The 24513-nt window shown below is 40.3% G+C and overlaps 1 long non-coding RNA gene across 2 annotated transcripts; it reads right to left on the bottom strand.

Annotated features, from left to right (window-relative positions):
* Nucleotides 1-2574: 2574 nt before the first annotated feature.
* On the bottom strand, nucleotides 2575-12116 carry LOC310931302. 2 transcript variants are annotated; one of them, XR_014592908.1, is made up of 5 exons: nucleotides 12005-12116; nucleotides 3905-4014; nucleotides 3602-3795; nucleotides 3170-3208; nucleotides 2575-3082 (listed from the first exon to the last, which is right to left on the bottom strand). It is a non-coding gene; the product is annotated as an uncharacterized lncRNA (long non-coding RNA). The 2 variants fall into 2 exon arrangements; XR_014592909.1 differs by lacking the exon at nucleotides 12005-12116 and adding an exon at nucleotides 5626-5762.
* Between the last annotated feature and the right edge of the window lie 12397 nt (nucleotides 12117-24513).

The raw sequence follows: 24513 nt of genomic DNA, 5'->3' as shown, positions 1-24513 counted from the left end.
AATGGACTTCTAAACCTCTGGAATGGCTTCAGCCTCCCGCTCTGCCCCCTTCAAACTATCAAAAAAAAGGATTCCAACTTGGCACGATGCTCAGATTCTGCAGATTGAATGGACGATTAACACACAAGAGGCTCTCAGAGCGGCAGAAATCCCCTCTCTGCTGCATGGTGTCCTGTTACCCAGCACGATTTTCAGGGGTTTTAGCGTCTTCCTGTGGAAATCAATATATTCTCTGTGGTAAAAATGATTCACGGTGAAGGTCCAGAAAAGAAAAAAGAAGGTGACCAAAGCTAATTCTGAGCTCAGTGGCCGCCTGCTGCTGCTGCTGCTGCTGCTGAAAGGCCATACTTCAAAGTGCTCATCCAGAGACCTTCAGATTAACCCTCACACAGCTCAGGCAACACACAGTCAAGTTACCTCACCAGCTCTCAGTACACATGTGATATAATCTGTGATTTGTGACAACGTAATTCAATCCAAAAAGAGGAAGTGGAGTCACTGAAGCACCAGGTGAAAAGAAAAACCTGGGGGTTGAAGATACAGATGACAATAATTAAGCCTATGAATAACAGCAATGTTAGTGCATTCACACCAGCTCTTCTTAAGGGCATTAGGGCATTATGGGTACAACACAGTGCATTGTGGGTACGATTCGTGTCACTTAAGTGCAGTGTGAAAGCAAACTCGGACCGGCTGAATGTTGCAACCCCAATTGAACCGATTCCCCAATCATGCAGAGTCTAGTGGACTATTAGATGTGAAAACGACCATAATAGCAACAATGTAGCGCAGTGAAGTAACTACAGCAAAATCCCATAGCATGCTAGATTCAATGCTAACGTTGACCCTATTGGCTCATCAGTGGACACGTTATGACCTTCTGTCTGGTGAACACAAGGATGGCTGAAGCTTAGTATGACCATAATGGAGGGACGGGGTGCCACTTTCAGCAGCAGAGAATACAAATAGCATCTTGTTAAAAGTCAAAGACAAAACAATAGACCTCATCCTTATTTAAGCAGCACTCATTCTATTACAGCCATCGATTGTATCCCTGCAAATACCAGAGCATAACACAAGGCCTACATGGAGAAGAGAAGAGAATTTTTGCGGATGTTCACTTAAAGAGACAACAGACAGGACAACCCTTGTGTCCTGTTTGGTCACTGTCATAAAAACACAATAGTAGCAAATGATAAAGATACAGGTAGTTTTCCTCAGTCACTACCGTTAAAAAACAAAGTTAATTTCTGCTCCTTCATGGTGGCCAAGAGGATCATGGAGTGGAAGCCAGGCTTAAAGAGCTGATATAAATGTAGATCTTGTAGTTTCTCTGTTGTCATTACACTTTGCAAGTTTTGGACAAAAAGATTTCTATTTCAAATTTGAACCTGAACTTTGAAAGTTTTTCATATGGCATTTTGTCCCTAAATGTGGGCTGGGGCTCTTTTAAAAAATGTGTTTGATAAAAAGATGAAAGTAAATTTCAGTCTTTTAATGGAGAGGCAGTAAAAATCCGGATCCTGGTCCTAGTCCAAGACCTGGAGGACCTCAGATTGCATGGGGTTAACAGGAACAGGGCCCAGTAGATGTGATGAGACGCGCGCGCACACACACACACACACACACACACACACACACACACACACACACACGCACCAACCTAATCCACCCCCAAAGCAGCAGCTTTAGTGTAATTCACGCCGCAGCTGTCTACTGCTGGAAGAATCGAGAAATTGTCCCGCACATGTTCAGCTGCAAGAACAAATGTCACGGAGCACAGCAAATGAAAAAACAAGATGGACTCTGAGTTTTCCACCCCCTATTACACACAAAGTATACACTGATGGCATGATGGAGAGTCAGGCAGGTGAAGGCTGTCTGTTTTTTTTAGGGAGGGGGAGCAGTGTACGTATACATGTCATATTATTATTTTAGGGAATACTTTTAGACAAATAAACTGAAATTAATATCTTCTCAGTCTGAACATGCGAGGCAAAGCAGGCACTTAAACCCTAACTCACTCTGTGTTGTATTAACAAAACTTCAATCTTTAATTGTTTAAGCCACATAATTAGGAGGATTTAGGATGAAAGCTCTGCTGAGGGACCCACCAAAAGTCAAAGAAATGTGTGCTAAATGAGGCCTTTCTCTTTCCCACAATCTTTTACTTTTTTGTTCTTAAAAAAAAGTTGTATGTAAAACACAGCATTATTTTCCTCCTCCAAAATAAGTCTAACCACTGTGGTACAGGTAGTACTAGGCCTGTCTGTTGTGCTGTAAGGCTGCCACAGATACACACCAACAATAATAATGAAGAAGAAGATGTGGAGCATGTGATTATTAAAGTCTTCCCTACACTGAGGATGAATGGCCAGATTTCGACTTAAGTGTCTTTTGATTTTAGACTGATTAGAACAAACTATGTGGCCAAATAATCCTGTAAATGTGAGGAATGCATAGATTTTAACGTTAATGAATGAGGTTTGATATTTAACAGAAAAGCAAACTGGTGTGTTTTGTGATTTATTTTTTCCCCATAACAACATTTTGGACAAATATATAAAAAGCTGATATGACATCATGAGCAAGAAATTAGCATGACGTGATGTTGCAAAAGAGGATCATAACCAACTTGCCGGATGTAATGTTGGCTAAATTAGAGGTAATAGATTAACCTGACACAAGTGAATAGTAAATAGTTAATGATTTGTATTTAAATTTCTTCAGTAATTCACACCCATTGTAAATAGCACTTTTTAAATTATGCATCACACACTTCACAGCCATCACCGGGTGAATGTAAATCAAAGATGGTGATTGGATAATCTCTCTCTATCCTATTTTCAAAGTCCAAAAGTCTCCTGTGAGATTTAATGTATGATGTAGAAGTGATAGTGCGATACAAGTACAAGTGAGGGTTTATACTTCTGTTATTCCACGCTCCTGAAGGTCATTGCAGGTGATGAAAGCAGAATAAGTCTCAGTTGGTGCTTCAGTGCTTCGGCTCTGGTCACACCTCATTGTATTTTTGGCTCAGTAACTGGTCTGTGGATTTCCGTGCTAAAAGAGACGGATTAGGCTGTAAAGATAAAAAAGGTTTTAAATCTTGGAAAAAAAAGTTACTGTTGGCTGTAATTCAGATCTTAATAGAGAGGGGGAAAAAAACCTTTGAGCGCTGAAATTGCCATGGTGTTGAATTCTTTCTCTGGAAAGTGGAACAAAAAACTGTGAAAATACGCATTAACCAATTTTTTTTGTTGGGAGTTCTGGTTGACAACGGTAAAATTTATCATCAATCATGTTCAAAGCCAAAAACAGTGAATTACAGGGTCTTCTACAAGTCCATGCGTCAGTACTGTACATGTTGACCATGGTAATAACACAGCATTTAAACACATTCTTACATGTTTGTTCTCTGAGTAGAAATCAGTTTCAGCTTATATATCCCATATGAAAATATTTCAGTTGTGTAGCTATGCAACAATGACTTCCTGTGTTTTGGAGGTGCAGCTTTCGATTGCATTTTGTAAAAAAGTAGCCTGCTTTATAGCTTATAGGAGAGTGAAGCCTGCCATATGTGTATTATAAAATGGCGTACCTCTTTTTGTGATGCCCGAAAGCAAGAGGCAGAAAGGCTTGACCTCAATGAGTAGGGTCTCAGCCACTGGGTCGGTCACTATGATTGGGGTTGGTGCTGCGGTATAGGTGCAGAAATGGCTGCGGTTGGAATTGAGGCAGGTGCGGTGATAGCTGGGGTCGGTGCTGCGACGGGTGCCAAAGTCATGTGAATTCCTGAAAAATATATTTTAAATTAGCATTAGAAGGCTCCAACTCAGTAATGCTAGAGATTATACAAAATGAAATCATCATTAGGCTAATAATCAGCCTGCAAGACACTAACTTCTACAATCACTGTTGAATGCAGCTAACGTCGATGACGAGAGGTGGCAAGGGTTGGAGCTGGGGCGGGTGCAGAGGGGGCTGGTGTTGATGCTCGAGTCATGTCAATTCCTAAAAAAGAAGAAAAAAAAAATGTATTATTATTATAGGCAGCTGACAATTATACAATATGAAATCATCATTAGCATTATAGCCAGCCTGCAAGGCACTAATCTCTGCCTTTCGCATCAACAAACAAGTTAAGCTAGCATTAGCGGTAACAAACGGCAATTACAAATTTCAAGCTGCTCAACTAAGCAGTTTATTTTCAAAAATACTCTGTGTATAGTCTTGGTTAGCTATAACGGTTGTATATTATATATTGTTATAAATGCAGTGTTGCTAACCAGTTATTTACAAAAATACTCAAACACTTTAAATATCTAACTTACTTGGAAAAGCAGTTTGCATTGTCGTGCTCTCACTCGCTCTAATGGATGCCGCGTGAGCTGATTGGTTGTTTTTGTTGAGGGTTGTGCTTGTGCAGCCTCCCAGGCTGAACAGCCTGGAAGTCGAAGGCTGAACTGGAGCGTGTGTGTGTGCTAGTGTGTGTGTGCGTTCTAGTGTGTTTAGACTTGAACTGGGTTTAGGTTAAGATTAGGAATAAACTGGTTATGATTGGGGATAAAGCTTTGGTTAGGCTGTCCAAAATAATGTAAAAGTTGTACAACCCTGTGTGTGCGTGTTAGTCTGCGTGCGTGTACGTGCATGCGCTTGTCATACATTCCCAGCGTGTCGTTGGAGTTACTGAGCATTAGTGGACACATTAAACAACATGCCAGACAACTCAGGGAACACGGTGCAGTGTTCATTGCTCCCTCAAGGGGGAAACACTCAGCTGACAAGACGCTGAGGCTTCACTCTCTGATCTGATGCAGACCACAGAAAATATACTCAGTTTTGTTAACATTCACAGCTCCAGCATCTACATCAGACACAATTTCTCTCACAATTAGTATATTATAAGGTGCATGTAGTTTGGAAGGAGTGGGTGTGAAGATGTTTTTAAGATGTTGCATTATATGAGATGTTTTTGACTCTTGAGCCATACTGAAGACTAAAGGTCAGTCAGTTTTGACCCTCTCTCTGAAAGCCATCTCTTGTGAAACTCTTAAGGGCAACATGAAGTTTCTCAAGAATATCTGTCACCTTTACTCATTTTAGGTAAATATCTACTCAGCTGTTGCAGGTGCTTGGAAACCTTGTAAATCTACAGACCATTCAAATTGTCTTTTAAATTAAACATTACACATACTCTGACATGAACAATCACAGATCCTTGTTAGAAATCCACCACCTTTTTACCACTGAATTCTGTTTCCATGCAAGATCATCCCACACCAACACCCCTGTGTCCTGCCAAACCAACGGCACGTAAATGCCTCTCTGAAAAATGATTTGTGAGGCTGTAAGTTGGCTCTGATACGAGCAGCTTTCTCGTTTTTCATTTCAGGCATTTTGCTGACACTCTTTGCCCCAAAATGACTCCCCAGCAGGGCAACAGGAGTATTATAAAAACACATGTCATGTTGTACTGTGAAGGGTGGAGAATTTTATCCCAGATATATCTTACGGTATCATGAGCAGATACTGTTTTAACATCTCGAGTTCCAATGGGAGTAGAAGCATATACCTACTGCAGCCAAGCTGGAAAAGCAACATGATCTGCATTTGACTTCATACCTGCAGGACAGAGTAATAAAACCCATGGACAGCAGGTAGTAGGTGTTTCGTTTTGTTTTTCCATTGGCAGTTCCATGACGCAGCCTCACCCCGACCCCCCACTCCCCTCGCCAAGCTTTGCATGCCCAACGTGATCTTGTGGATTCGTTAAACTTTCATCCTGACGCATCTTTTCCTGACAAGACATACCCAGAGAAAGGTCACATACTCGGGTCCTGGCAGCGTGGCCCTGTGTGACGCTCTGGACCAAAATAGTGTCATAAAGTCATCCATCAAACAAGTGGGCCAGGGGTCATTAACGAGCCAGCAGCAAAGGGGAACCACAGAGATAGAACCGAACCCAGCAGGAACATCCCAGAATAATCCTGAATTCGCATGCAACAATTTTTAGACTTCTAGAAACTTCACAGATGATCCATTACAGTCACTATAACAAGAGGTAGCTATTACAATATGTTTTTAATCAGTAATGGGAACAACTAATTAAAATAAACGGCGTTACAAACTGTGTATTTTTTTCAGTAAAGGGGTAATCTAATGACTGAATCTATCGTTTCAATGCTGTCACTGACAATAAAATGGGACACTTTGCTCTAACTAAGCTCACTGAAGCTGTTTTCTTAACTTATGATGGACGACCGCATAAGTAACAATGAAGAGACACACGCAGCATTGGTGAGCCCAGTGAATTCTAAGGTAGTGTTTTCAAATTGGACGTACTTTTCCCTCATTGAAACGCCTGAATGTATATGTAAAATGTAAGTTATGCCCAGAAAGTGTTTGTCCACGTCGGTAATAAGCAACTACTTCTTCTACTAAACTAGTGGCCAAGAACGCCAGTGTCCATAGCAGCCCAAACCCAAAATAAAATAAAACAATATTTTCTTTCCCTGGTAACTAGTTACTTCTGCAATGCAGTAACTCAGTTACTTTTTGGGAGAAGTAACTTTAAAGCTCACATAGAGTAGTCCTATCGCACATATGAGTTATGGAGATCTACTTAGATACATTAACTTGTTTTTATGGTCAAAAACATCCTAGTTGCTGTAAATGAGCCGATAAATCTCTCCTCACTGAAGCTCTCGTCAGTCGCGCTGTTTCAGACTGAAATCTCACACCCAGAAGACAGACTGTGTTGTGATTGGCCAATACCCAGAAGTGACGTAAAAAAAAGTGAAGCGCAGCTCCCCCTTCTGGAACGGTAGATACACTGCTACTCATTGTCAAAATATTGTTTTAACAATGTTTAAAAAAAACTTGTCACAACTCCCCGCCACAGTCCCTATTATGACTTTGACCCAGACTCAGAAGAAACTGTCGCTCGTGAAACACCTCCACAATGGTTGTTCTTCTTCTTCTGCGGTTCAATGTACGCAACCGGATGTGCCCGGACCAACAATACAACACAGCGTTCTCAGCAGTGACTGAACTGCTTGTTTCGAACCTTCAGGGAATCATAAACGAGAGATACGCAGATACACACCAAAAAAACAGCGATAATTGGTACTTCCGGTCAAGGTCCGCTTTAACCAATTACCTTTTTTAAAGTAACCCGCACAACACTGGTCACGATAACCATATGTGTTGTACAAATAATGGCGGACGTCCTAAATATAGTAGGAATTGTACTTGTGACATAGGAGGCATGAACACAGACAGTGTTTCTATTGGAACGTTCATGTCAGTTTAAGAGCTGAAACACTGCTCATGTGTCAGATGCACTTAGTCTGCCGAATAAGCATGGATATCTTTTTAGAATAACCTGCAATAAACCAATAAATTACTTTTAAAGGTCTGGTGAGCACACTGCTGTCATGAATTTTGATGCAAAGGCAAATGAAAGGTGAATGCTGAGGAGGTGGAAGTGCAACATTATGGATGTCCACTACTGAGAAACACTGGGGAAGAAGAAGAAGAAGAATGTTGTTACAAGGGCAGACAAAGAACGACAGCTTCAGAGATAAATTTGAAGATACAATTTGGAAGACAGAACTCGAAATGTTTGATGTAATTAAGGCTATTATGAAGTGACTAACTTCTCTTTGGACAGCTACATCAAGTACAGATTTAGAAGTACAAAACATAGATAACATAAAACTCAGTATGGCCAGACTCTTCCTTTGAACTAATAATAATGATTAAAAAAAAAAAAGATAAACATGAAAAGGCGGTGTCAGTAGCACATCAGACAATGGGATTAACCTATAGTGTGACTGGCGGAAATCATATCAACTCTCAGACAAATGGGATTACTCACATCACACAACTCCATCTGCTTTTACTCAGCTTCACTGCCCTGTCCTGTCCTCACACACACACAAACACACACACAGAAGGTGCAGCGACCAGTCCCCACAGTCTCAGAACACCCTCCCTCCCCGTGTCTGTGCAGAGAGACTAAGAGCAGACAACATCGTCTGAAACTGATCCCTGGTGTGAACCTAAAACAAAATGAAAGCAAAACAAATCAAAACCTCTTCCCATGCTCCCCTCCATTCATATTCATCCATAAGAAAATAACAAACCTATTAGTGCTGATCATCAACCATAAATATCAAACAATCACTGAGCCCAGATGGGTGGGATTATGTCGCCTTAAAGTCATTACCATCACATCCTCTCCTTAATCTTCCAATTCCCCTCTCAGCTGCATTGTAATACCTCACCACAGATCACTTTCCCATATCAAACTCACTGTTTGCCGATGAGCTTATTAATGCTTTTGTTTCAGCGTGCCAAAACCAATGCCCTCCATTCGTAAAAGTCCCGAGCATGATTAATCAGATTTAGCTCCAGTTCAGTCAGAACACTGTGGAAACTGGCAGAACAAGGCCTCCAGAGGGGCTCTTCCTAGGTGGTGGCGGCGAGGCGTTTTTTTTTGCTCTTTCTTTTTCCTCGACGTCCACCTTCTTTGAAGTGAGGACAGTGCATGTTTCACGCTGAAACTGGTTGTCAGAAGTCGAGCCGGGCTCATAACAGGCCGTAACCTGAGAGTGCAGAGGGGCTTAGGCTTCCCTCGCCAGAGTTTTGATATCAATTAGATTTGTTGTCACCTGATACGCCAAGGGTCTGGTGCTGAACATCTGCATGGGATAATGAGAGGAGGAGGAGAAGGAAGAGGAGGAGGAGGAGGAGAACCTCTGCTGTGGTACCCTGGCACTACTGGAACACAGTCTGCGCTGATGAAACAGACGAACACCACAGGACGTCAATGTCTGATCACCAAGTAAACCACTAGCTGATATTTCAATACAACACATAAATAACCAATAGGGCTGCAACATAGAGAATTTTCTTCAAGAAACTTGAGAGACTCCAAATAAGTGAGCAAATATGGTTTACCTTTAAAGCGAGGTACATTACAATTCCTAGCTCTTCTGTCTCATACAATAATGGTGTAGAATAACAAACAGCAACATGCAAGGCTACAAAACAGCAGTTCACAAACCAACGTGGGTAACATGACATCACGGTGAGTTTGAGTCAGTTACCATTTTGGTTTCTTCAGAGGAACAAAGTGAAATATTCATACCTTGTTGTCATATCTCAAGGAAAATATAATATATATAAATGTGACAGAAAATTTTCATATAAAAAACACTTCTTCAATTGGGAACTTGTACACTGAGGAAACAGTAGGAACCAAAAGTTAGGGACAGTCAATTTCTATCAGTCTGTGGATTGGAGCGATTTCACTACTTTTCTCTGCAACACAGACTGATAAAAAAAAATAAACAAAAAAACTACCAAAAGTACACAGTCTGAAAGCCAGAGAGGCTGAGCCACTTTAAAGGTTGACTGAGAGCAGAACTGAGGCCGCAGTGCTGCTCTCTGGGGAACACTGGCTGAACCTGTCTGTGCGTAATTAACGTCCTCCAAGATACTCTGCCAACCACTCGCAAACGGTACGCAAAAACAACCCTGCAGCCATCTCATGTTTCAAAGTCAAGTCCTCAGCACCAGCTGTAGAACAGGGCACTTTTCCCTATCTGATGTTGGGAGAGACAGAGAGAGAGAGAGAGAGGGGATAAAGACAGGGCAACGAGCATGTCTGATAAACTGCATCTGTCCTGCAGGACAAGACGAAGCTGCTGACAGGCTTTCTGAGCCAAAACTGCCACAGACATACTGCTAATCAAAAGAAAGGTATATTGTTGGGTTGTGATAAGTGGGAGATGTTGCAGATGCTTCACTGAAAAGTTAACAGAGCGGTAATTAAAGTTTGTCAAAGCCTCGCTGGTGTGTGTGGAACTTTCTTGTCTTATGGTTTCTGTCACTTCCAGCTCACAGATCAATATTGTAGCAAAGTACAATGTTGTGGACTGATAAGTCTAATGCTGAACATAACATCTATTTGTAATTTGGTAATGTTAAATTCCAAATGCAACATTTCCCATAGACTTCACCCTTGACTTTTCATCCTTTCCCTCTCAGTAACCTTACCCAGGACAATACCCAATACCCCCCCTTGTCCTCAGTGACCCCTCACCGGAGCAGAACTGAATTTACATTCTTCGACAATCCTTTAAGCTCGCTGACCAAGATGCTCTCAACCCGACGATCAAAACAGACCTGTTGACATGTCCAGCCCCGGGTCCCAGAATGCATTTTGTCCTTCTCAGCTCCTCTAATTGGCTCGCTGAGAGGATGCGGGGGCATGATGATAACAGCTATGTTCTTTAACCTTTTCGGTTGTTGCTGACTGTTGTCCACCGTGACGAGTATAACTTCATTAGTAAGGGATAAGCGGAGGTGGGATGGGCGGGTCAAAGGACATGGATGATGATGTGAAGAAGAAAACACCTGTACACGAGGACCGGCCTGAAACATGCATCTACAGCAAGATAACAAGTGAATCCTACAGTGTCAGAAAAACAGACTTCTACAAATGCAGGTTTCAGACATTTAGGAGGTTTAAAGTGGCACATCCAAAATATGGAAATACTCGGTTTTGTCCGAGTTCTCCGGTTTCCTACCACAGTCCAAAAACATTCGCATTTGGGGATTATGCAAAATGGACACTCAACTGACTGTAAGTGTGAGAGGGAATGGTTGTTTGTCCTGTGATGGACCTGGTCCAGGGTGTCCCCCAGCTTTCGTCCTATGTCAGCTGAGATTGGCACTAGACAAAACAATAACAGGCTGTAAAACATTTATGTTAAATATGGACAAAATGTATGTAAATGTCTTTTTACCACTTCGTCTCCCTCCATTTTTCAGCCGTCTATATTTTAACACATCTCCACTACAGATGCTCATTTTGCTTCTCCTCTGGTTGAGATGTTTTCAAGAGGTTGTGAGGTAAATAATGGTAAGTTCGATACTCATAACAATGTGCTCAGAGTTCATTAAACTCATATTGAGTTTTTATACTAACCCTAACCCTTTACTCATTTCGACTGCTTTGTGAAATGCATTTTTTGGGTGGTAAAAAAAATGGAGACACAATTAAAGAGGTTCTTAATGTAAACCTGAATAGACAGACAGAGATGAGATTGAAAGACATCTCCTTTCCAACGACATGTAAATCATCACACTGCTCTGAAATGAGATCTGTGCATGAAGGATGACTGATAGTGAACCGATGATGTTGTGAAGTGCCTGAACTCTGACTCGTAATCCTTCCACGCTGTGACTCATCGTGTTGCTATCAAAGCTACGGAGGCTTCTCATTCCCCAGTGTTGATCTGGAGGGTTACAGTCGTCATCGTTTATCCTCCCTCACTCTGAATAACCAGGATAATGACCACAGTATTTGAGAATTAAAATGCCTTCGGGTACATGAAGAATACATTATGACAAGGTTCTATTACAAAAATAAAAGGTTGTTGCAATAACGTGGCCTCCTCCAGGGGGCGATAAAACCTGTAAAAGATACTGCTAACCAATAGATTCCAAAAATAATATTTTTACATTGTGTAACCAGTTTGTTTTTTGTTTATCCAAAAGGTTCTATTTTAGCTTAAAGTAGCCGATACCATGAGTTTGTTTTTTGTAAATAAATAAAATCGTTTCATTATGTCTCATCCCAAACATTTTTCAGTAGTTGCTTGGAGGTGAGTGTAAATGTTGGTATTGTGAGCTACCATCTGATTGTTGCTTGTGGCTGCATGCCTGAGGCCTTACACTCATAAAACTCACTCTAATCAATTAAAGCGTACTGCTGCAGTGTGTTGAGCTTATCGTGTTTCCACGTTCAGAGCACCTGCTATCGGCCGTGATCACAGCGGCTCTGTGTGGCTGAAAACCCACTGACTCACACCGGCCTCACAGTTGGCCTGTCCACTGACAGAGCACACACACACAAATATCAGCTTACACAGTGGCGTGCATGCCAACAGCTAACACGCTCCTCCACTCACAGCCTCACAAACTTTACCATTTTATTTTCGTGCCCGTCACAATTTCACACGTCTTTTCCGGGTGTGGTTGGATAATCCCTTGCCGGGCGAATGCCTGTGGGCCGGCTGGGGCCGCAGCGTGCCGAGCTGAGACCGCCACGACCTCAAAAAGAAAAAAAAGGGGGTATTCTGGGTGCATTATTGGTTCTGTGGTGAAACTTTATCTGACATTTCCAGGAGTCTTTCTTAGGGGGGGGTTGCTATGTGAAGTACAGTGAGGAGAGGACATGCATAAATGTAGAAAAGGTGGACATGATTTCTAATATTTTTTTTACTATTAAAACTATTTTCCTAAAAGGACAGGATTTAAAAATGGTTTTAGTTCTATAAATGTCCCTTTTTAAAGGGTCATATTTCATGTCCCTACACACTAAGAAATCAAAGTACGAGACTGTACCTTTTGCTGTCGCTCCAGTTGTACCCTATCAGGGTACAATACTGTACCTTTCTCAGTACAGGTACTTTTTTGTCACTAGGGGTGCAGAAATGTGTCTGTAGAGGTACAAACAAGCAGGTACAAATGTTAAAAGTACAGTGCTTGTACCCTGATAGGGTACAACTGGAGCGACAAAGCATTACAGTCTCGTACTTTGATTTTGTACCAACCCAACATCAGTACATAGTCCCTCAGAGCTGGCGATGACAAGTTTATATTCTATTAAACGACAAAAATAACCAACCTAATAAGTAGAACTTATTCCTGTCTACATATTAAGTAACCCCAACATGGAGCCTTTAGGACAGACATAGCTGTACTTTACCCCACAATTTTTCGATCTTGTTTTGTTAACCAACAGAGATGTACCTTTAAACAGTTTCAACAATTTATTGTTGGATTTGTTTTTGCAATTACTTTAAAAAAAAGTGTCCTTAAAGCAAGGATTGATTGATTGATTTAATCAGATTACTTTAAACTGACACCACAATAGGACCTAATAAGAGTTCACCTTTTCTAGAAATTAGAAAAAAGTAATGACAGTGATACAAAGTCAAGGTTCTGTTGAGTGTGCTCGAACGTGAAGACTTTTACAGTCAAATAAATACAGTGAAAAAAAGAATACAGCATAAATAGATACTACTTCTTTGTCAGAGGGGGCTCTGATGTACCCCTTTAGGAATGATAGAGGTTATTTGCCTGTACATTCAGTCCAGGGAAAATGTGAGCGTGTCCATCGGTCTCGGCACATGAATCACAGTAAAAGCCTCCTGGCTCTGGGAGCCTGGGGGAATAATCTGGTCCAGCAGTTTGTCTTTTTTTTTTTTTTTTTTTTGCAGTTACAAGTCATCACTGCGGAAACACGCTCATGCTTTGAGAGTAGAGTCAGAGCTTGTTAAAAACAAGAATTACCTCACTGATTCTACACGGTAAAGAGGCTGAACTCTTGTCTCTGGACAGAGACATACTTTCCAGGCTACTGTCAGGACAGGAATGAGTCCACCACCTCTGACAGAAAGCCAGATAAAATCAAATCTTTTCTCAGTTGTAATGATGTCGTTGTGGTAGTCGTCTACTGTTATGCGTGAAACTGTGCCTGTGTGTGTACCGTGACAGATTTAAATGTGACATTGAGGTGTTGTATCTTGTCTTATTTTTGAAACAATTCTACAAATGATATATGGAATGTTCTAATATGTATGACAGCACCAGTGTATAATCAACTTTTTAATGTTTAAACATGTCGTTGGATGGCTTCTCAACTGTTTTATGCTGGGTTTAACCAATAGTTTGTTCCCATATCAGTAAAATGTTGCTCACGTTATCATTTCTCTTGTTCTGACAGTTCAAAATCAAATGTCCATTTTCTAGACATTTTGAGGTTTCTGGGAAATGTCACCCCAATATTATCTCTGGTCTTATATCTATCCTTTTCTATTCTTTGGAGCTACATCCTGAGTCACTGTCTGCCACAACAAGCAGATTGTTGGGTTTGTCTATCGATACTTTCAAGTGGAACCGATAAACTTGTAATCATCTTGTAATCAGCCAACTTGTAACATACACAATCACATACTGGAAATACCAAACTCGAAGGTTTACAGAAAACCTGAGAGTTTGATGTGGGAGTTTTCAAATAAGTTTGACTTGGAACATGGTCTGGACTCTGGAGTTTTCCTGTAATAAAACTCAAATGCAACAGCCTACTACGAACTGATCATAAAAGGTGTGTAATGCTATTGATGCCAAGATCTGTTTTCTTATCAATACAGACCTCCATTTCTTGTATCAATGGTGGAGGGCAACATCAACTTCTCCTGTTGCTTTTATTTCTACAAAATAGTCATCGCATCATCCAGACTGCCCTGAAGGAGTCGCACCCTCAAGAGGTGTACGACAACCTCCTCAATACAACAACTGCTGGAGCTCTTATACTGCCCTCTTCTCCTATGTTCTGCATATTCTACTCTCAGTTCACAAAACTAACATTCTTCAAATTCACTTGAAACGAAATAATTTAGAAGAGAAATAACCCAATACACACCATGATTTGATCACCTGTTAAGCAATTCATACTCTGTCAAGAGTCAATTTAAGAGATTGTTGAAATCAACAGATCAGCAAACTCACAAACCAACTATCAAGTTACAAACATAACGGCTAAATAAGAAAAAGGAGGCAAACTAAACTGATAAATACTGTTTTTTCATATCTGGTTTTAGGTGATATGGTTGTCGTTATATCAGATCATCAGCTTTTCAGCAAATTAAACATCATTTAAAAATACTTTCTTACGGAGGCCTTAGTGTACTGCGAGAGTGTCTGTGTCAGACTAGTGGGAGTGAGCTGGTCAAAGGTCATGGGTGACAGGGGGAGGCTGTAAACAGCAGTGGTGGGCCACAGTGGGCAGGTACAGCCATGAGTTTTATTTATGAAGCTACAGCCACGGCCCGGGTCACGGTTGCCAGGGGCGACTCTGGGTCGTTACCGTGCCCATGGGGATAGGAAGTTGGTCACGGGGTCAGAGAGTAGAGTGGGGGGGTTTGGGTCTGTGGGTACAGAGGGGGTCAGATCAACAGGTGGGGACGCTGCCACAGGACAGCCACACCTGCCCTGCACGTCAATCACCGCCCAGCCGGAGTGTGTGTGGTTACAGTGAGAGAGAGAGATTGTGACTGAGATAACAGAGATACAGAGAGAGAGAAAAATTGCAATGTGTGGTTGTGTGTGAGTTTGAGAAGTATTCATGTGTGTTTACCTAGTACTCAAAACAAAGTATTTTTGTAGTAGGCTACTCACATACTGTACTTGTACATGTTTAAAATGTTATTCAGACATTTAATCATAGGCTGTAACACTACATGTAATATGTATATTTCAATGGGTTGTGTTTAGTTGTTAAGGCAGCATACACTTTTCAAATCAAAGCATAAACAGTACTGTTTTTGGTATATATGTGTATATATACATACGCATATAAATAATGAAAATAAGAATAATGATGTAAAAAATACCATTCAATCTGATATTGTGTATCATATTGCTATTTCTGTAAAAAAAAAAAAAACACAAAGATTATTCAAAATCGCTCAGTCCCAATATATAAATATGTACACGTATACAGTATACGTACATATTTATATGTTGAGTCAGGATTAGAGCTATAATAAATATGGTTAACGCTACTTCTGAATAAGGTCTATAGTTGACTGTTCATCAGATTTATCCAAGTAATGAGTCCAAGTCACAGGTAATTACGGTAAATCCAGACTGTTTCAAAATGCAGACGTAACAGAAAGATGTGGACGTAAACTGACATGGATACAGAAGAAGAAGTTCAGTCCACAAAACCAAGCTACTGAAACCATATAATACAAGAAAAAGGGAGCAACAGGAAAGGGGAAGACGGTACAGAAAACTAAGTATTGTAAATCATCACTTAAAGGATACCGGTCGGTTACCCAGCATGCCATGCAGTAAGCCAGTCGGACGCTTGGCTCCGTCTGGCTCGTACGCTCTTGTGGTCGGCTGTGTGTATGTGTGTATGTGTGTATGTGTGTATGTGTGTATGTGTGTGAGTGAGTGAGTGAGTGCATAGTAGACGTACATTTGCTGTGTCAGTAGCAGGTGCAGATTAGAAGGGTCGTTGTCCTGACAGTTGCAGTTGACCCAAAACAACACACACAGAGAGACACACAGAGTGAGTCAGCAGTGTGTGTGTGTGTGTGTGTGTGTGTGTGTGTGTGTGTGTGTGTGTGTGTGTGTGTGTGCACACATATGTATATACCTTACTGTATATCTGATTCCTACTTTACACACAAAAACTCATATTTGAGAAACTGCAAATCGATTCAAATAGCTGCCACTTACTTTCCTGCAAGTCAATCGATCGATTAGTTACCTAATCAAAAATGACTCGTTGTTTTCCTTCCGGCTCCATATTAAAGCTCCTCAGACCTCAGATGTTGGATGTTTTGTCAGAGGAAATCTGTTAAAACAGTTACAACACATTTAAGGTGTGTAACATGTTTGCAATGATGTGAAAAAAATGCTCTAAAATAAGGCTTTTTGTATAGTTAAGTGTCCAGAAGCTAAGATGACAAAAAAAATAAAGAACTGGTGAGAAATCGTTTTACTAAAATCATCACATTAAAAGAAATTAAACACACATCCCAAAATACGCAAGAGAGACATTTATCTGGCGAATTGAACAACCTTAATGCACATCCACAACAATACTTAGCAACGTAAATAATACACAGAAATGAAAAATACTCATATCATTAATTTGACTCATGAGAATTTAATTTACTCTGCACCAATGAGGACAAATGTGAAAGAAAAACTCAGTGTTGTGAGCGGGGAAAACCCTGTCATCTCTAGAGGGCGCTAATCCTGCTGTTCTCACTGTGTGTGTGTGTGTGTGTGTGTGTGTGTGTGTATTTTGAAGGCCATGAGGGAGCCATGGGACTCTCCAGTTGCAGGCCTGCAGACTGGCTGGCACCCTCAAAGTAGCTTCTTCATCCTGGAGACAGCTGTTGTCTCCGTGACGACACAATTGGCCAATGAGCAAGCGGGTAGGGAGGGTGTGTGTGTGTCTCCCTCTGTGTGTGTTTATGTGGGAGTGTGTTTGTATACACATTGTATTACCTCTTTAGGGCCACTACTAAATACTGGTCTTGTCAGGACCAGTAGTCATTATATAGACCAAAGAGGCAGAAATTCAGTTTTGAGGCTCTGGTTAAGGTTAGAGGTAACTAACCATGGTGATTTAAAGTTTAACAGGACTGAGCAGAGAATAATGTAACTTCGGGAATTAAGTTCCTTACATTAACTGTGTGTGTGTGTGTGTGTTTGTTGTGTGTGTGTCAGCAGAGAAGTCCAGTTGGCTCTGTGCAGTAAACACCATTCCTTCAAACCCACTGTGGCAGGAGAAAAGACTCTATATTTATTCAACAACAAGGAAACATAATTCTGGGTCTGATCCTGCAGTTAGCAGCTGGATGTGTAAAGAGTCTGTTGAGACCAGACACAGGTTTCACTAAAACAGTGTAAGCTTACAGCCATCTCACAGGCCTGAGCACAGCTGAACGGTGCTATTAGTCCAAATACAAACGCACTGAGGTTTAGGAAACTGAGGTTTAGGGTTCGGGTTAGGGTTCTCCTGTGCCGATGGAGAAAATCTTTGTCTTGAGACGATAGGGACACAGGAGTTCCTGGTCTACTGCTGTCTGTTGTGGTGTGTCTGTGTTACTTTAGTTCATCTGAGCAAAACATTTCAAACAGTCAAGTCTTACTGATGGAGGCAGAAGTTGATCAACATCTCTTAACAAAAAAATGTATTCGACCACCTGTCATATTTTAGAAATCTTTCAAAAACTTGAAAATGTTGTTATCTATTTGGCAAATAACAGAATGCAACTTTTTCAGGGAAGTCCAAAATGAATCAAGCACAACATTCAACCACCACTAATTTCTGTTCAAGAATGGAAGTAAATAACTATAATTTGACAAATATATTTGACAAACAAAAATATACAACTGTGTGATATGGGTATAAGGATGATGATTACATGTGTAGCACATTAAATATTATTCCTGTATGAACAGTAATAGACAACACTAATGTCAGTTCTGACATTAAACTGCCTCGGCCATATTACTTATTTTTAACAAATCAAATAATAATAATGCAATCATGTAATGAATACTTTGTCAACCAGATGTATGTATATGGAATCACTACTTTTTAATATATATTTATTCTAAAATGTTTAGTTTTACCCTAATTACAACACTAGTCTCTTTGATGGTTTATGTCTTGATCAAGGTCCACCAAAACAATGAAAACGTTTACTCCACTACACTCTTATTTTGAAACATAACGCAAGTGTTTAGAGCTCTTATTTTGAAAGCAAACCGGAAACTGTCGACTGCATTTCGCAGGCTTGATCCCAGTTAGCATCTCTTTAGCATGTGTTTATTCACACACCAATAAAGCTTTTGAAACTTTCTACGTCACACAATAGCATGGACTAGCTTCTGATAACCAGCTCTGTATGTAGTCATATTTACTGTCGCGCCTTTTAAATTACAATTTCATAGTTAGTTAATAGACATTCTGAAATGCTACCGTTAACGCTACTAAGAGCTCGCTAACGCTCACATTCATGGTCAAAAAGAAAGCCACACGCATGCTTTTACACAAGTTATACTACATGTATTATTTCAGGGTCTCTTACTTGTATGAGCTCTCATAGAAAACATCAATCTCAGTTCTCTCCATCACTTTAATCTGCTGCGACGTCACACTCAACCTGTGACAGGCGTCAGCCGTTGGTGTCCTGTACACACAGCGCCCTCTGCTGACCAGGTGTTCCTACTATGTGAAGTGTAACCTGTCTTGCAGGAAAATGAATCAAATAACACTGAACATTTCACTACAGTATTTTTTAAAACATATTTCAAAAACGATATCATATCAAATCAATCATATACAAAAGTCACCACTAATTATATCTGATGCTACCGTTTGGTGTACGATCATAAATGGACAAACCACCAGTTAAAGCAAGGCTGCAATTATTTTCATTAACAATTACTTTGTAGATATCTTTTAGATTAAATGATTAAATGATTAAATGACTAATCATCTGGTAAGTAATAAAGTGTCATTCAAATTGCTTGTTTTGTCTGACAACTGCAAGTAAATAACTACAATTTGACATCTTAATCATAAATTATTTTTTTCCAGTTTATTTGTTAAACAGTGTATTTGAAAATGCAAAGACAACAATAATAATTGAGTTTTAGTATTAAAAACATAATTTTAGTTAAAGCAAATTAAGCAAAAACACACATTTGCTGGGTTTCTCTATGGACAGCACAGACAGCTTTCATCAAAGTGATAAATAATGTATAATGACAATAATAGTCACTTGCAGCCCATACAGTGGTAACAATGAACCACAGAGGAGTTAACTCGTAGAAAACAGCTGATGTTCAAGTGGCTGTGATTAAGACAGGTGGAGTTTTAAGAAAAAAACATTAAAAGTCCATCAGAGCCATTTAACCAGGTGAAAGGAGAAATTGTCAAGTGATTGGCCAGATGATGCGGTGACAGGGCGTGACATTTGCTCCACAGGAAGTGACCCTGCACCTCTGAACATGTTGTCCACTGAACCTGTAACCTCGCACTGGAAAAAAAAAAAGTGCTGATGTGGTGTGAAAGAGACACAGGGCAATGACTCATCTTCTTCAGTGAGACAGGTGTGTGTGTGTGTGTGTGTGTGTGTGTGTGTGTGTGTGTGTGCGTGCGTGCGTGCGTGCGTGTGTGCGTGTAGGGAGAGCATGTACAGTTTTTCCTTGTGTTTTTGTTTTAAAGTTACTTTTCAGACTTGCCGTTTTCTCAAAAGACAGCAAAAGTAAACCTTAAAGTTATTGAACTATACCGTACACAACATCTAACATAATATCTCTGCACCCATTCTGTCCTTTGTGATGCAGTGATAACGTGACCACCAGAGTGACCTTTGACCTTTTATCCTGTGGTGGAATTAGTCTGAAATAAAACAGCTGAAAATGTTGTAAAGGCAGAGTAGGACAGAGACTGTTTTGTCTGGTAGTTAGAATATTGTAGTCTAATGATATTAACCTATAGTTAAAACCCACTGAAAACATTTTTGAAAGCTTTAAAGCAGTTCATTTTACATAAAACTTGATGAAGGAGCAGCAGACAGTTTGGTCACTTTGGTAGAAAGATGCAGCAGGAGCAAGAAAGTTCTTCAGGATCACAGGTGCTTTTCCTCAAAGTCTTTGTTCTTCTTGCAATCTGTGCAATCATTTTGAACATCATAATGGCACATTTAAGCCAACATTTTAGCTTGTGGGTCTCCTCTTTTGTCCAAGGATCATCTACTTCTTTACCAATAGTTTGGCAGAGAAACCGGACACTAACTAGTCAGAGGTGGTGGTGGGGGGGGGTCAGGCTGAGGTCAAGGCCATCATCCAGATCTCTTCAGGAGCAGCTGTTGATCAATGAGCTCAAGGTGTCGTCGGAGACAAGTTTGACCTTTAAAATCTCCCAGAGGAGAACCACGGTCAGACACTCGGACTGCTGCTGAACAGAGCACTGATGGACTCTTAGATGTTGGATGTCGTCGTTGAAGATGAGGAGACCCGTCACTCTTTATAGCCCGACTATGTCGACATACGCTAATGCAAAGTTTCGATGGGTGAGAAGGCTTGAAAGGGTGAACTCCTGTGCTTTATTTGAGATGGATGATTCCACACAAGGCTTGGAACACAAAAATCAGTGTTGTTGTGTCTGTACTTCACTTTTTGATCTATATTTCAAGCAACTTTTTACTCCACCACATTCACACGCTGCAACATGGAGTTAAGTGTCTTGCTCAGGGACACATTATAGACTAGCAGGGCCAGGAATTGAACTCACAACCTTTCAGTTTCAGTTTCAGCAACTTGCCCTACCACTGAGCTACCACGATCAAGCCCTTACTGCTCACTTTTGAAAGTTAAGTACAGTAAATGTCATATACTGTATTTAAGACTTTTACTTAAGTAGTATTATAAAAAAAAAAATGACTTAAATTTCTACAAAAGTAATTTTCTGGTAAGATACTTGTACTTTTACTCAAGTATCCCTTTTAGGTACTTTATACAAGACTGGGGGAATATAAGTTAAATGTGTAGCCTGGCTGCAGGTAAATGTAAAACACCATTTAATTCACCATCAAAATTTGACTTTTTCTTGCTGATACTCTAAATTTCACCTTAACAGTGGAATTCCCTGAGGTCTTCGGTCTCGTCTTCGTGGATTGATTACCCACAACCCCCCCCCCCCCCCCCTCCTCAGTTTCTGGGACTTCCTGGTCAGAAAGTCATTTGTCAGTATTAAGGTGGATCATGTCGGGAGCCACCGTAGGTACCAAGGTTAGGACACAGCAGTTGAGTAAACACCAGCGCAGATATCACTTTCAGTGCGGCTGCTGGCCTCACCTCAGAGTAAACAAAGGCAGCGTCCGAGTTCTGCTGCTCAGGTATCAAACTGACCCACACGTTGCACTGGTAAAGCCTCTCTTTTCTGTCCCACTGACCGAGGAACTCACAAGGTGGAGGAGGAGGAGGAGGAGACAGTGATGACGATGAAGTGTTTATGTCTCGTCCACGGTAATCGGACTATCTAGTGTCCTGTCTGAGAAGAGGCTTTCACTGCTGTGCAGTCTGTGACCTGCTGGACCTGGACCCTCCCCCCTTCAAACATATATATATATATATATATATATATATATTTTATATGTATATGTGAATATAAATATGTATGTACATGCTATAGCGGAAGCATTTGTTTGCATTCTGAACCAAACAACATATATATATGTATATACGTATATATATATATAATATACATATATATATATATATATATACATACATACATATATACATAATATATATATATATATATATTGTTTGATTCAGAATACAAATATATGCTTCCGCTATACACAAGTTCTATGATGTCTAGAATAAGCGGTGTAAGAACTTAACCTGAATAAAAATATCTTTAAATCAGCAAATTATTCACATTTGATCAGGTTTCTCTCAATTCTTTTTTATATATATATATCATTTTAAAAACTACTGATGTTCAGCATGGGATGCGTGGTTTTACAGACACAGTTTTTGGAAAGTTAACTGTCTTATGTTATATAAGATAAAGAAACTGGACGTCGCTTGTAGCGGTGACCGCCGTGTCTTCATAAAACATGTTAAAGGTTAATTAATGAATTTGATATTTCATATTTCAGTGAGTTTCCAGCTTCCACTCTCATACTCTGAAGTTCTAGCTTTCCTAATCGTCTTTTTTTATATATTAGAACAGGGATATCAAACTCACAACTGGAATTAAAACACCAAAAAAGCTTATATATATTATTTAATTTACTCTTTCTATATTGATATTAAGTGGCAGGTCACTTGTAATCAAAATGGACACCAAGAAGTCCTTAAACTAGTCATCAAAACCATGAACCCCTCAGGAAAATGTTCACTGAAGATGACCATTGGTGTCGCCCCCTAATGGCCATTAGGTGAAACTATCTCTTACTTAATTTGTTGACAAGTAAGTGGTTACAGACTTCAAGCCCCATGTTGCAAAGTGTTTTGAATTCAGCATATTTTTGTACTAGATATTAATACAAAAAAAGATATTTTATAAAAATCACACAAATACTGATAGCCAAGGTTTGTCAAATTATACAATTGTTGCACGTCATCACCTCTCTCTCTGTTTCTACTAGACTCCATTAAATTATATACAATTATAGATTATTATATATAGAATAATCTGAATCTTAATCAAGACATTGCCGTAACATGTCGCCATGACAGCGATCAGATATTTCCTCCCCCTGGGTTAATGAGCCATCAGTTCACAACCATGTTTTGTTTGTGTATTAGAATTCCCAGCTGGCTTTAAAGTATCCAGTCCCTAAAGTCGAACAGAGGAAACGGTCAGAAAGGTCACGACCTCTTCAGCCACTGGGTTCACGTCCAATCAGTGAGGTCACGGGCGCTGACGAGGGATTCGCCGTGTCCCCGGGTCTGTCGGGGAAATCGGTCAGTCCAGACTTGTCAGGAAGGATCCAAAACTTCCTCTGTCCAAACACCGAAGCAGGCCTTTAAACAACCTTTAAATCAAACAAAACAAGCATCATAATCGTGTTTTAGTTCTTTGGGTTTTTAAATATGAATAGTTTATTAACATTTTTCGTAGTGGAACCCAGTTTTTTCAGGTTTGCTTTTCATCAGTTTGGATTAGAGTCGTCTTAAAAGTACTGAGGAGGTTCTGTAGCTGCTTCCCTCACTGCTTTATGTCGTCGGTTTGAAACTGTAAACATGACTTGGTTGAATCTTTTCTCTCAGTCTGGTTTGCCGTTGAACTTCACGTTTCCCTTGCACATCTCTAGTCCACTGTTTGACACTAAAATATCACGTTTCCATAAACAGTGGTGACTCTCCGTGTGACCGATGAAATGTTCAATGATGCTTGGGTTTCAGCTCTTCAGCAGTCTGAATCCAGGGGCTCACGCAGTGGCGTCCCCTGGGTGATGTGTCCTGCTCTGTCCCTGCCCGGGTCGGACCAGCAGCTCCACCTCAGTGAAGTTTGGACCTTGTCAGTTGGAAGCGGGCCCCTGGGAGCCATTTAAGGCCGGCCCTGAGTTTGCAGGGTGGCACTCTTCTCTGCCAGGTGTTAAAAGAGAGATTCTTAAAAATGGAGCAGCCATACGTATGGCAGAAACCCCGGCTTTAAATGAGCTTTTCGTTGAGGTGGGGGTCGAGTTTTCTCCTCTTACAGCCGAAAGCACTCAGAGCCAAGGTCAGCCGCCTGATGACAGGTCCGCCATTTTGGGTGATGATGTTTGAAGTTCAGGGCAATTCGTGGACAACTGGGTTTTCCTTTTTTTTTTTTAAAACATTGTTCTTGTTACAAAAAAAGGAAAACGCTTATTATTATACATTTTGAAATGCTATAAGATAACATAGTTTAGTACAAAACAAAGAAGAGAAGCGAGTGGCACTGGTGGATTTTTGTTGCTCATTTCATTCATTGTGACATAGTTATGTTCACAGATGTTCTGTTTTATAAACTCAAGAACACCAGGATATGTATAAAATCAAGCAGGAAGAAGTAACTCCTGAGAAGTGTGTTGAAAATGGGGGAAAGAGGCTTACACAATAATCAAATTTTAACATTCCTCTCCTGACACAAAATAAACCCATTAGAACATCTGTTCCTTAAATGACTTATATTTTAGTTACTCCATGAGAAACAGCCTTAAATGTGCTGTTCTGACTCATTACATATATATAGATGTATACAATCAGTCCATGTAAGATGTCACTTGACAAATATTTTGCCTCAAAATGACTTGAAATTATTTTTATTCAAAAGAGGTGGAGAGGACCAGGAGCAGATATGTAACAGAAATAAGTAAATTATGTTGTTAAATAATTTTTTAAAAATCT

Source organism: Microchirus variegatus (genome assembly GCF_963457635.1).
Source record: "Microchirus variegatus genome assembly, chromosome: 8".
NCBI lineage: Eukaryota > Metazoa > Chordata > Actinopteri > Pleuronectiformes > Soleidae > Microchirus > Microchirus variegatus.
The sequence above is the reverse complement of the archived record's forward strand: the minus strand, read 5'-3'. Positions and strand labels throughout refer to the sequence as shown.